Raw genomic sequence first — 12,380 nt, forward strand, 5'->3', positions numbered from 1 at the left:
TGGTTGAAGATTATAAGAACCCTGTGTAAAACCACTCAGGGGGACCCAGTTTGGCTAGGATACCTCAGGCACATGAATAAATATTTGCACTTGTAATTCTATACTCTGTTTCCTGGCCTCTCTTGGTCAGCACCAACTGATGCAATTTTCTTAACACACTTAGCAGTTCCGATTTTTTTAGTAGATCTGTTTTTTTCAAAACCAGAAAAATTAGAAACATTCCTAAAATACAACATTATAATCTTTAACACAAGTAATAATTCAAGAAATAGTTCGCTGTTTTTTTTATCTCATCTATCTGTATCTGAAAAGATTCAGTCTGCAATAAATATACTTCATATCAGTAAAATGGAATTGGTTATCTGATACTCAACACTGATTAAGCACTTTTACCTCTCTTTCTTAGGTATACATAGCTAGCTTGCTCTGAGGTTAGAACTGCAATTTCCTGTAACAAATGCAAATGTATTATTCAGTGTTTAAATAAGGCCAGACTAAACAGTGTCGTAGAGAAGAGGCTTTATTCCGGAAAGCTTGAGAGACAATTTACATCTTTCTCAGTGTTTTTCAGCTACATAAGTTGAGTCCCTCCTCTGCATTTTGTAAGCTTGCATTCAAACCTACTCCATTTCTTTTCCCTGTCACATGAAGGCTCTCTTCCCAAGGACGAGTCAGACCTGATCAGATCATAGTGCCTCTTTCTCACTCGGGCTCCAGCCCTGAACCTACTTAGAACACCAGACAAGGAATAATTTCCTCTGCAGTTTCCACCTTATCCTTTGGTTTGCCATTTGTAAGTCGTCTTTGGTGACCTCCAAATTCCCAGCTCTTTCCTGGTCCTTTGTTTCTTCTCAGTTTGTCCTGTGACTCACCCACCCCGAAAGTGCTAGTTAGGCATTTGTGAGTATCCCTGCCGAGGGCCCTAAAGGGAGGATTATCATTTAGTAGTGCTAAGGGTTGTTACCCAAGTAGGACCAAGTAGGAAACGCTGATAGTAATGCTACTAATTGGCAAACAGAAGGACATCCAAGCAAGTAGCCTCTTTTACTTCCTGCATCCTTTGCAGCATTGCTGTGCCTTGAAGCTGATCCTGTCACATGCTGTAGAACACCCTCATACCAGGACTGCACCGTGACTTCTCTGCTGCCACCACTGCCAGCCTGCATTTCTTTCTACCCTCTAACAAGATTATCTGACATGAAAAGTTGATTGTTGCTTGTGGATCCATGAGAACCACAGGTAGAAAGAATCACAGAATCACAAAATGGGCAAAACTGGGAGGGACAACAGTGGGTCATCTGGTCCAATCTCCCTGCTCAAGTAGGGTCATCCTAGAGCACATTGCACAGAACTGTATCCAGATGGTTCTTGAATATGTCAAATGAGGGAGACTCCACAACCTCTCCGGGCAAGCTGTTCCAGTGCACAATCACCTGTACAGTAAAGAAGTTCTTCCTCATATTCAGGTGGAACTTGCTATGCCTCAGTTTCTGCCCATTGCCTCTTGTCCTATTGCTTGGCAGCACTGAGGAGAGCCTGGCTCTGTCCTCTTGACACCCTCACTTCAGCCATTGATGAGCTCTCCTCTCAGTCACCTCCTTTTGGGGCTGAACAAGCCCAGCTCCTTCTGCTTTGAATCTCAACTGCAAAACTATGAAATAGCTATGTTTGGAGAACATGACAAAAGAGAATGAAGAGGGTAAGTGAACTACAAGATAAATCACATGCTCTAGGTGCTTCTCTTTGAACAGTTTTGCTTTGCGTGTTACTATAATCACAAGTCTCCCCCCCCCCCCAAAAAAAAAGTGAAAAGGCAATGTGCTGGAAAACCTAAAAAAAAAAAAAAAAAAAGAAAGAAAGAAAAATAAATCAAACCAAAAAAAAAACCCTCAGCAGTGATAACCCAAGCTGAAAATGAAGAAAGGCACTATTTTGGAGACAAACAGAATTTTTCTCTTGGCTATTGCAATAGCTGCAGTACCTTCACATAACAGCTTCTCCTATCCCTTTTCAGGACACTATCATAAAACCTTAGTCATCTGGATATTTTTTTTCACTCTATAGGCTGCAATAATGCAATAGCACAATCTGTTGAACTCAGGGAATGCACTTTGTAGATCTGAACTCTGTTGAGTGGAACATTTTGGCAGGGGGAAAATATACTACTTTGTAAGCCTTCAGAGCACTAAGAAAAGAGAAATGCAGTCTTCGTTTTCCAAAATGTGCAAGCACAAACTGCACACAATGACAATAGTCAGGATCTAGCGCAGCGGCAGCAGAAGTTTTAATTCTGAGTTCCCCAGCCCCACATATTGCAGTGTTGGACACTGAAACTGAAAGAACTAGCTTAGTTGTTGCTTTGTGTTTCTGCAGCTGATATTAACGCTCTGCCTCTTCAAGTGGCCAAGCAAAGTGCACGCATTAAATGAGCGTTCGGGAGGTTTCCTTAGATACAGGTTGCTGCTAATTACCATATCTCTCCCTCCTGCTAATTTGTTTGATTGTCAGGACCCTTAAGAAGAGTCAAGAGGGTAATTTTACATTATGATGTTCGTTTCTGCCTCCGTGTTTTGGAAAGCGCTGCTGCGGCCCCGAGCGCCCCACTCGCGGTGCTCTGCTGCGCTCTGGCGGCCGCCCGGGCGCAGCGCTGCCGCACCGCGAACGCGCCCGCGGGCGAGGCTGTCTCCTCTTCGGTTTAAGGAAATTGACACTTCGAGTACTGAGGAGAAAAAAAAAATACAAGTCTCTCGTGTTTTTCTTTCCTCTCTTGCCCCGACGTTTCTAATATTCCCACCTACTTCCCCATTTGTCGGCGACCTCACCGCCTCACAGATAGTGTCTCTTCTCCACCCCAAAGCGCACACAGACAAAGCCTCGCCCCTCCGTTCTGAGCTACGTGGCAGTGCCATATGCTGCCTCTCGCCAAGCAAAACACATTTTGACGGGCTGCTAGCAAGCAACGCAGTACGGCTGCGAGTTGGGTTAATTTAGTTGTTCTTCCAGCAGGTAAACTGGTTTCAGATTCTTACAGGCAACACTCTCACTTAGAACTCAGCTCATTTGTCAAATTTTTTTATTTGGAAAATAGATTTAAGCATAAGGGTGAAGGCTGTGGGCTGTGTGATCACATAAGCCTTGATCCTTTGGGAAACCAGGTTAACAGCTGAAAGTCAAAGCGAAGAAGAGAGAAGCCAGTTGAGAGTGTGGTCAGGGTGGAAACTGGAACGAGGTTCTGAGCTACCAGAGGCTGGAACTTCTGCAACAGCTTCTCAATCATTATTTGGGGTGAGCAGTCATTAATTTGGGGAGTGACTTGGGCACATTTTTGAAGGGCAGCACACAATGATTACCTGCAAGAAAGAGACCAAAGGTGAGCTAGAGACACTTCTAGCTCTGTGTTCCCTGCTGGTGGCAGAGCTGAGAAAAGCCCCCGGGGGAAGGGCCCGGGAACTGCGGCTGTCAGCCAGCACATCTCCACTGGCAGCACCCAGGAAGGAAGACAACAGGCAGTGGCAAGGATTCCAGTGCACACTACAGCTTCCCAGAAGAGAATGGGGAGGAAATATGAAGTAATTGAAAGCAAAAATCAGTAGTAGATCAATTAGATTAAAAACATATGCAGTTATAAGTCACCAGTTCTCTCCCACCCCTTATTTTTGTGGCTTTTAGCTATTCCTTAAAAAACATTTGAAACCACCTAAGGATAGAATAACAATCTTAGTCAAGCACTAAAGAGTGTTCATGGTGAAGATGTGTCCTGTAAACCAATACAGTAGGAGAAATCTGAAATAGTCTTGTATTTTACACAGTAATTAGAAAACTGCTTAGCTAAATACCATTAACACATCTTACTCTTCAGGCCTTTCATATACAGTCTGCAGGTGCTCTAGAACGCAAATTAGATAGTGTATTTTAAGTGCTATGAATACTCTGCTTGATATCTGTTTCACTTATATATATGCAGCAACACAATCCATTACTACTGTATGGTGGTATAATTTGTCAAAAACAAACCTTGCAGTAATTTTTTGTTTTGACTCCTCACAAACACCCAGTGCTTTCCTAGGAACCACTACCATCAACACTGGCTCCCCAGGCTTAATTCCTCTATTTCAGATTCTCTAAAGGAGTGTTCATACGAGGAAAAACAACCTATCTAGGAGAAATAGGAGAGCTTTAGGATGCAGTGATGACAAACATGATGACAAAATCAGTGTGGGTGTTCTCGTATCTGTGATACCAAAATTATGTATCTTTTTCTTTAGAAATAGTTTCATGTTTTTGTGAAAGCATATTTGCCCTACTGCAGTAGCCTCATTCCCCTAACTTAATCAAAATTTCAAATTTCATTGCCTTAGACTTCTTTAGTTGTTATAACTATTACAAGAGCTTTTTCAGATAACTACCCATTCTGTGAAATTTTTGTTTTGTCATTTATGAGAAAATTAAAGACAGGTAGATGATTATCCCTGTTAAATCTGTACATAATTAAACCCTGATAAAGCTATAGAGGTCTTAAATGGCATTCCCTTATTTAAAATAATTTTACTGTGTGACTTTTTCTAAAAGGATCCAGTTCAATATTGAAGAAAATATTCAAGAATAATGTAAATCCAGACTGCTCAGTGTGTGCCTTTTTCTTTAGAATAATGAGGAAAGGCCAAAGAAGAGTTTGGGACCAGTTTTGTTTTGTTTTTCTCCAATAGCTTAGAAGTTTGAGTCATCATTATCACTTGTGTTTCACTTTTGTATCTGTGGATTTTAATTCCTGAAGAAGTAAAGGTGAAAAATCAGTAGAAGGAAATGTTTTTAATAATTTTCAAGGTTCTAGAATTACTAAATATGTAATATTTAGTAATATTCTCTAAATATGAGAACAGCATTTTCTTTCTCCTACACAACAGCCCAAAGCACTGGAGCTGCTCTGTCAGCACAGAGCACTGAGAATGGCACAAGACAGGACTGTGCTTTATGAAATATGAGCCTTTCAATACAACCCTGAGACATGATGCAGTATCAAAACTGCCTGCATTAAAATCACATTTAAGGGGCACCTTTTAATTTCTCATCTTAGAAAGGATTAGAAGATTAAAAGTTTATACAGTTTCTTGTTTATTTTTTTTCTTGAACCTGTAGATGCTGTAAAGTATCTCTGACATCTAATAGTTAAGGGTGCCAACACTGCACCCAAACTATTTAAAAGAGAAGAGGGAAGTTTTTAGGACAGTCTTCCAGCAAGCCTACTGCTATGGAAGTTATTTCCAGCTTCTCATTTGATGCAAAAGAACCTGAATTTTAGAAAATGCTGCAGAGTCACAAATTTTCTGTATGGTTTTTAAGTTTCCTGCTGCTATGGCAACTTTAGCAATAAATGCACTTTAAATACCCCTTTGATGAGTCACAAGTATCTATTGAACTCTGTGGTGAACTACCATTTCATTTTGAATCAAAGAGTCTCATTGCTCTTCTAGTAGTAATCATTCACTCTCTTCAATCTAATAGTAAGGAACAAAGAGATAATGTCTCGTATTCATACAATCACAAAAGAAATCTTACCAAATTCCTTGATCTTCTGACATAATCATAGTGAGAGGAAACAGTGCATCACATTACCAAGCAACTGCAAAATAGAGCCTCAAAGGTCTTGGGTGCTCAAATATCTGAACAACAACTTTATAAACATCAGATACAACACACTGAATACTATAAATTCCAGGTTATCATCTCTACTGTTTACCAGAAATTAGAACTGATAAATACTGTGACGCTTGCTCCCTATACATTAGAACTGCAGATATTTTTATTTTAAATGTGCCCAGGAGAGTGATAAACAATAAATTACTTGAGATGAGGCAAAAAAGTAAGATTTTTAGTCTAACCACTTCTAACCCCACATATGTAAAGTTACTCTCTTCCCTTTGGAGTTTTACACAACTTGAGTTCTACAAAAAATCTCAAAAGATAGTTGGTGCTGTGCAAGAGCTTGGATAAGTAATTGGGGAAGTCTCTTAGGCTTTTACTTTTAGCTGCCTAGGTCTAGTTTGATGGCATCGCTCTGGACAGCTGAGAGAACAATTCAGATTGGGAGGATAACTGTGCTGACAGAGCGTTAGATACCTGGGGACTCCTGTTTTAGGACTGATATACCTCATTTCTTTTGCAGCTTTTACAAGCTACATTGGAAGGAAATAGATATAAATAGTTTATGGTGTGGAAAGACCTAGATATATATGTATTCTGAAGTGTATTATTCTTTTAATGTATGTTTAGTCTTGCAATCATCACTGAAAAAAAATGTGCACAGTTGTAGAAAGGATTTCTAGTTTTAAATAAAACTCAGTTAAATTAGTTTGAACAGATAATGGATTCAGGTAATCTTTTGAACACACCTCATGAGAATACTTGGCTTTTTGAAGTCAATTTAATGTCTCAACAGACATCTTTAGTGATATTTTTATCTGCAGTAAATAATTCCTTAAAATAATGAGGTTTGCAACAGAGTCAAGTATTTAGTCAAGTTAGAATTTCAAGACTAGAATACATTTCCTAGCAGCTGCAAATTGGTATTTTTTTCAAGAAAAATATAGTCTTCCATCTCCATTCCTGGAAACTGTTCGACATAAAGGGAACCAACAGAATAAAATTCCAATGGACACACTGCTTATACTGTTACTTTATTGTAGAGCATTTTATTCTCCACTGTTATAGCTAAAACATGGCCTGGAGTTAAAATTGATTAAATTTATTAAGTCCTTAAAATGAGCTACTCTGCATAAGTCCTTGAGTTTAGACTTGTAACTTTAAATAGTGGTTTTATTCTAGAAGCAAATCTATAGTCTGTTTTCATGTTATTGCTGAGAGTTTCTGAGAGTCCTGCCTTAAAAAAAAAAACTGAATGGTCCCAAGACTCCATCTACCTCTTCAGCTACCAACAGAACTTTAAAGCCCTTGCTCAGCACACATCACTGACCTATTTAACAGCACAAAGTTCTACATGGAATTGCTGGTCTCTTTAACTATATTTCTGCAGAACTAAAACTAAGAAGTGCAAATGGCTCCACCTTTTCCATTGTCCTCCAATTTTACCAATATTAAATTTATTTATTTATATTCCTAATTTCTTTATAACTAATGTTTATCAAGACGCTTCGTAACACAATTAGAAACATCATGAGATCTGTGTTCAATTCTGTATTTAAAAGTCAGTCATTAACTTACTAAAACAAAATATGGAAGTATGATCTGTTCTTTCTATGCACAGAAGTGGATTCCTTGCTCATTGCCATCCTTATTCCAAGTTTCAAATGCGGGATTCAAAATCCACTTAAGCTAATGGGAGTCTTTCCATTGATTTTCAATGGGCTTTAGTCAAGCCCCAGATGACCTGGATAATTATGTCAATAAACAAGCTGAAACTCTTTGAATCTGCTTGTTTACAGAAGTGATGAAACAGGTAAAAATTCTCATTTAATCTCATTATACTGTATAGGCTACTGATGAAACAGCGCACTAGCAAAAGGTGGATTTTAATGAGACAGACCTGAAACAACCTACTGTCCAAGTGTCATTTAATTACCTTAGTTCTCTGATCTTAATTTCTCTTGATACAACCTGCTACAAACTGAACATTTCAGAATTAATATAAGGTTATTTCTATTCCCTATCTTTGTTTTCAATTATTTTTGATGTTGGTAAAGTAGATGACTGTACACAATGTTATAGAGTGCAGAGTGGAGACCTGTAATCTTGAAGGGAGTTTTACCTTATGGCTGTGTGGCCCTCTCAGGTCACCCAGGGAAATCCTAACCTCCAGCTGCTTCCCTGTGCCCAACAATCCAATGTCTTTGTGTTGCACTTTTCTCTCATACACATGCTTCTAAGTTCAAAGTCAACAGCAAATAAACTGTCTCAGTTTTTTCTTTCTACCCCAACATACACACATTTTTCTTAAAAGTGGATAGTCAGTTGGATTATTACATAGGTTATGTAAAACTGAGTGACTTTTAAAAGACACCAGCACTGTTCACTATGCGGCAGCCACAACAATTTTAATGAACCTGTTCAGAGGGTGAATCTGAGCCTCCACACACAGAAGAAGACCCCCCCAGACTGCAGGATAAGTACAGTGAACAGACAGTACATGAGGATAGCAAAGCTGAGTATGAAGTAGGCATTGCATAGCAGGCACACCAGTTCTGAAACCCAGCATAACAAAGGATGAAAAGCCAAGCCATTGCCTTTGCACACCATTTCTAAAAGAAAACATAATTTTCACATTTTCATAAACCTAGATGAGACTGCAGGAGAAAGCGTTCCTGTGAGAAACCATCACAGCTTTGTTGTCTCCAAATCAGTGACCTTTTACATCAGCCTGATCCTGAGATTAGCTCAGTTCATTAGAGAATGGTGCTAATAACGCCAGTCAACAGTTGTGGGTTTGATCCCTGTATGGGCCATTCATTTAAGAGTTGGACTTGATGATCCCTGTGGGTCCCTTCCAACTCAGAATATTCTGTGATTCTGTCTGTCCAGAAACGTAACCCAAAACTTATTCCTCCTGAGGAATTTGCTTCTGTACTAAGGGCAGTACAGAAGCCTCATGTGGTTCTGGTTGATGTTCATCTCCAAGAATGTTATCATAACATTTGCAACTAGAGAGTATGATGGGTGGTATATTCATAATCCCAGCATGATCTTCAATTTACAGTCTTTCATGAGAGAAAAACCAAAAATTATTGAGGCCTCTGGTCCCTACTCAGAGCACACACACAAAAATTCTTCTGTTGCAAATATCAGCTCTGTCAGCACAAAAGGAGAAACTAATCATTTCAGTGTTGGTTATCAAATATGTTTGTGTCTATGTTTTTAAGAATTTTTAGAAACAGTTTGAATTTCTGTTTGGTCTTGTATCAGCTGTTATACAAGAAGGGGTCTACACATACTGCTGATTTTAGCAACTGAATGCTTGGATATAAAATGAGCAGACCCACTGAAGCAGATGAATAAGCCTCTACAGAACACCCACACATTACATTTTCTTCCATGCTACTGCAAGAACACGAAGAGAAAAAATAAACTCAATAGAAAACAAAATTAATTCTCTTTGGATTGTTTGAACCATTATTCTGAGCAATCTGAAAGCCTGAAAACTGTTAAATGGAAAAATATACTCTATTGATAGTACTGTACACTTCCACTGGAGTACTGCAAGTTGATAAATGAGATATGGTCATAAAAAAATTAAATCAATTAAAAGCCTTTTCCCTAGTTCTTTGGCATGTAATTGCACATGCAGTCTGAATCAGGTATAACACTGTTTCAGCCTCAGGACAAGAAATATGTAGTTTTTTCTTCTCTTCTCCCTATCCAAGCACTACAGGTGTTCGTCATGAAAGAAGACAGCACAAACGGGGAAAAAGCATTTGTTGCAATTTCCAGCTCTGTGGCACTGGCACAAGAGAGTCTTTTGTGCATCTGTATACTTAAGGCATTAAATGCACAAGATAGATATTGACAGGAGAATTAGGGTCAATATAGAATGTTATACGTCTGTGAACTCTGAATTGCTTCACAGATGCCTGAAACTCAAAAAATGTTGCAGCATGACCAAGTGCAGTTTGCCAGATGGCAACATAAGTTTTGTAAAAAGAAAGAATACAGAAAATCAGGAAATTTCATACCTAGTAGATTCCACTTGGAATATACATGCTACTGGAGGAAAACTAGATAGTTATGAAGGACTTTCCAGGAGAAAAGCAAAGTGGGAAAAGAATAAAAGATGATAAATCTAACTTAAAAAAAAATACTGATAGAAATTTCTTTGTGAGAAAAAGTATAAGGACATTTTATTTTTAAGAAAGAACTGCATATAGTCTAAGGTAGAAATCTTAGAACTATCTTCTGTGATGAAAACCTGGTTGAATTAAAATATGTGTCTGCATAAAAAAAGGGGATATTAACCTTTTCTATTCAAATTAAGCATGGCTTTGAAGGAGAATTTAAATTGAGTAGTAGCCTGGAAGCTTTGATTTACATCAAATAATTGGATATGTACTTTCAACATACAAAGCAGGAAGCAGCTGAAAATGATCTGAAGCAAAATAAGGTTTTCAAAATCATCACTGAATTATTGGGAACAAAGGCCATGAGTATTGGGAACAAAACCAAGAGTGAGAAAAGTACTAAAGAGCAGATGATTCACATATGAAAATCTTACATATAAAATAATAGTCTTGCTGCCTGCTACAGGAATTGAGAATTTTATTACAATGTCAACTAAGTGGTCAAGTGCTCAAGTCAAACAAACAAATCAAATGCTAAAAATGACAGAGAAAGGAGTAGAGAAGACAACAGGAAACATTTTTTCCCCTATATGAACCCCATGTGCCTGCACTTTGGGTATTCTGGGATGTTATGACTCTTCTATCCCAGGGACTACAACGTGTTCAGAGAAGGGCAGAGATGATCAGGGTCTGGACCAACTCTGTGAGGAACAAGTGCTAGCATAAAAAAGAAATGGCTGAGAAGGGAATACAATGGAGGCCTCTGCAGCCATTAGCAACACAGAGAATAAATGGAGAACAACTGCATTTTACAGTTCAAGGGACAGCAGTGTTATTCTCAAATAAAGCAAGCAGGCAGCAGATGCAGAACAAACAACAGGAGATGAACTTCCACACAGTGAGTAAATAAGCTATAAGAATTCCAGGGATATTGTTGTTCATTGCAAAAGTGTATGTGGATTCAATAAGTGGTTGGGCAAATAGATGAAGAAATATCCAGGGGGGACTAAGTAAAGGGACATCACACTCTGAAAATATCACTACATGATTTCGGGGTTTTGTATTCTATACTAGGCATCTGCTGTTGGCTGCTGCAGATTACTGGGTTGGAAGGACCATTGGCTTAGTGAGTCATTTTTATACTCAGGCTGCTGCAGGCTGTTGTGCTTCTGTCCTAAATTTCTTTTGTATTGTGTATCAGGTTGATGCACAACACAGATGATCTTACACCCTGTCAAAAAGGACGGGAGCAATGGAGAGCTGTTGCTAAGGATCTGTAAACTAGAATTAAATAGTAAGTTATTGACAGTGATTTTACCAACAAAAACAAGAATAGGTATGTCTTACATAAAAGCAGGTTTGTTACCAGACAAGCAGAAGGAATGTTAAAAAGTGATGTGACAAGATTGTAACTTAGAAGTCTAAAGGCATTTGGGATTCTTTAGCACATGGAAATTTAGGCTATCCATTGGTACTTGGCACAGATTTCAGAAAATAGCATAATTACCTTATAAATATTACATAATATGAATACTTGGCATATCTGGGTTTATATTATTCCTCCATAAAACAATTTTATAGCCCACGAGAACTGATATAAAGTTTGAGACATTTTGGTTGTGGACATTGAATATTAAATAAGGTAGAAGCTCAGAGTCAGGGACAAGAAGTTCATTAACTAAGCACAGGAATGAACAGCAGTGGTGTAAGTACTCTTTAGGAAAGTAAGCTATGAATAAAGTGAGAAAAAGTGAGTGCGAAGGTCTGTGGTGCAGGTGGGAGTAGGAGCTTCAGACAAAGTTTGTTAGAGAAGCCCTCTCATTGAGTCACAAGGGACAGAATGGACCCCCTTGCTTTCTAAACTCCTTCTCAGAGAGGAACCTGGGTGCAGCTGGATCCAATCTTAGCTCCAGATTTTGTCAATAATTTTGAGTACAACTTTGTTCCGCACAATTAAAGATAGCAAACCAGGTATATTTATTAAAAAAATGAATTATTTATTATGACAAATGATTAGACAAAAGATCTTAATCAGAATTATTTACTACATACTATAGAAGCTAGAACTACTAGTATAGTATAGGATTGGATAAGATAGGGCACTATATCAAAGCAATTATATTAAAACAATTACAATAAAGCAATTCTATTAAAACTAGCAAAAAAGAAATAAATTATTACTAAGTAGAGATTGATGTAACTCACCCATACCAATGGCTGTGGACACATCTCTTTCACTGGAGGAGGAACCTTGAGGGGTGTCCTCTGCTCAAGGGAGGAATCTCCACACATCCACCTTGAGAAGGGTTATGTTAGAAGAACCTGCTGTATGAAAGTGGACCAAACTTTTGTAGTATAAAGTGACTGACTGCCAGGTCAGCTTAGCAGCTTCTCTGCCAAATCTGTGCCTCACTATCAGGTTGTTAATTTGAGGTTGATGTGTCAGAGTGGTTTTAGCATAATTCAACACTAAAACCAGCAAGACATACCCTCTTCTCAGTCCACCACTGATAGCCTTGCAACCAGGGCATTGTTAGGGTTGTTTGACCACATTCTAGGGCAGAGCATCCTGCTACAGACTGTCAAAAAAAAATCTTT

Source organism: Pseudopipra pipra, chromosome 4 (assembly GCF_036250125.1).
Source record: "Pseudopipra pipra isolate bDixPip1 chromosome 4, bDixPip1.hap1, whole genome shotgun sequence".
NCBI lineage: Eukaryota > Metazoa > Chordata > Aves > Passeriformes > Pipridae > Pseudopipra > Pseudopipra pipra.